Genomic DNA, 2,799 nt, shown 5'->3' on the forward strand with positions numbered 1-2,799 from the left:
GTCACCCACATCCCTCTTTCAAGGTTAATATGGGATTTAGGGAAATTGGGGCTTTCACCCACAATTTCTATTTAGCGATTAAGTATTAGTAAAACCCATCATCAACTAAGAATTTGCATTTAACAATCAAAACTCACACACATTTGCACCCTATTTAAACATAATCCCAAGTTAAATGTTTACCTGCTTATGAAAGTAAGGAAAAAAGAATTACCCAAATTGACATTCATTTCCTCCATAGAAAATAAAGTAGAAGAGTAATCCCAAAATTCCAACTTTAAAATTACAAATAGCAATATCTTTTTGAAAGATTTAATAATAATTTTGTCGCTCATTGATTGGAAATTTTCTCTCTATTAGTTTCAAAAATGGTTGCAAGATGATCCTTAAGTGAAAGAGTTGTTGCCTTTTTAGAATTGGAGCCCGCTGTGAGAAATTACAAGTCTGCCCCTAGGCTGTTTTCTACTCTATCGCGATCTTTGTTACTTGGTCACGCTCGCGTATACTTATCGCATTGAACCTATTACAATCGCCATGCTTTGACTAGGCTTTTACTGTCCACGATCGCGGTAATTGAGGTCGATCCCAGCTCTGTATTTTCTAGCTCTTGCACTACTGTGCCCTTTTTGTTCCTGTTTTAGCTTACTTCACTTGTTTTCTTCTATTTACCTATGAACCTACAAAATATGGGAATTAGTGCATTAAAATGAAAATTTTGCCTCATTAACACCATTTAGCCATCGTAGTGTGCATAAATTTTGATAAAAATGAGTGGTAAATTTACCACTCATCACTCATTTGTATTATTTTAAATTAATATAAAGGTTGATTTTCCTATATATCATTATGTTCATTTCTATTTAAGAACTGACAAAATATTCTAAGTCCAAAATAGCAACATTGTGTAGAACAAACAGACTTGACTGTATGCAGGTTGAGTTAAGCAGGCACACTTATTTGTTGTATGGTGGACTAACCTTTAATAATTTGGGTTTATGAGTTGCCCTTCCCTTTTGACACATTCCAAGGCAAAATTCCTAAAAGTTTTGGGTTGACACATGGTCGGCGCCTTACAAAATGCAGCCAACATTTTGTTATAGTTCATTGCATTGCATCATGTTAGTTTAATAACCATAACTTATCATTCGAGGCTCGGATTGACAAACGATTGGTTACCTTGAAAAGAAGACTCAAAGATTTTTGATTTGGTGGGTAATGGGGCATGTAACTCTTCATATACTAGGAAGAATGATTGTCTGAAGTTGATCCTAGTAAGAACTTATATGAAAATTTAATCGGTAAGAAGACTCTCAACTCAACTTTGTACTAGAGATTTCTTATGACCATAATTCGTATCCAAAGCACTTACCACACTTGAGAATTGACCTTAACACTTGTGTATAATAAAAAATCATCAGTTTAGGTCTATAAACATACCATGAACATTTTTTATCTTAGCTTAGAATTTGTGGAGTGTTACATTTCCGAGAAACTACCCTATTCGAGCTTCCCATAGTCCACATTTGTGCAGTGGAACTCCCTTGTATTTCAAATTTTCTCTAGAAAAATCAATTTCCTAACGTCAAAGTATGTGCACGCACTTTTCGTTTGTGAGATCAGATAGCAAGACAATGACAATGAATCAAACTTAATTTTTGAAGTGAGACAAAAAAGATTTCACACTTGATAAAGAACTTGAAAAGTTAGCTATGACACACACCTACTTGACCATCGTGATAATCACTAAAATTGAAATTGATAATATTATCAAGTTCTTTATATTTAATCGCACCATGATTATATGTCCTAAAATTAATAAAAATTTTACACTCTAACGAACCGACATCAAAGGAAGAATATAGAAGTTTAACGAAAAAATAAATTTCTTTGATGAATTCTATCAAACACCTACTCTATATCATGGAACAAACACCTACTCTATATCACAATTAATTTTACATAAAATGTTAACAAGTAGGAGAATTTTGTTCCATCCAAATCAAAATAGATGCATGATAGGAAATAATTTCTTTCTGCTAAAAGTTAAGAGCTTTGGAGAACCAACATAGGTTGTGGTGCAGTGGATGGGGCTGCTCCAACCTTAACTAGAGGTTGAGGGTTCGACCCTAGGTATGGAGAAAGCTCTGTTGGGAGTGCTGCCACCTTAATGGGCCTTGCAACGCTCAATCCGGATTAGTCAGAGCTCCAACGCGGGTACCAAACACCGGATGGAAAACCAAAAAAACAAGAGCTTTGGAGAAATGAACAAAAAATCATATACAAGAACTATAAACAAATTCGGGGTAACAATCCACACTTATAAAAGAATCAAATTTAAAGAATCTGAAAATTGATAAGTAGGAGGAAAAGAAAACATAATGAAAACAATTACATTGCAATAATTGAGATAAAAAATGTAGAAATTAAGCAATCATATAAAAATGGGGGATTAAATCTAATAAGATTAGATCTAAAATAAAAAGGAGAAAGACAAAAATCTACAAGGAAAAGTTGATCCATGATAGAATAGTAAAGCTACGAGTTTGAGCTCCAGGAAGAGGTTGAAGAAAAACAAAGAAAATAATGTCAGCTTAGTATAAAAAATAGATAACTATTTTATAATTGTTGAAACACAAAAAAATTAGAAATAACTACACGACGTAGCAAATATAAGCACCTAATTATCCTAGTTAATCTAAGTTTCAATTAATTATAATTCATAGCCTCTCTTGCCAATTAAATACAATAACATCTCTTCTTTATTTTCTCTCTTTATTCTTTTTATTTTTTAATTTTTGA

Source organism: Capsicum annuum, chromosome 9 (genome assembly GCF_002878395.1).
Source record: "Capsicum annuum cultivar UCD-10X-F1 chromosome 9, UCD10Xv1.1, whole genome shotgun sequence".
NCBI lineage: Eukaryota > Viridiplantae > Streptophyta > Magnoliopsida > Solanales > Solanaceae > Capsicum > Capsicum annuum.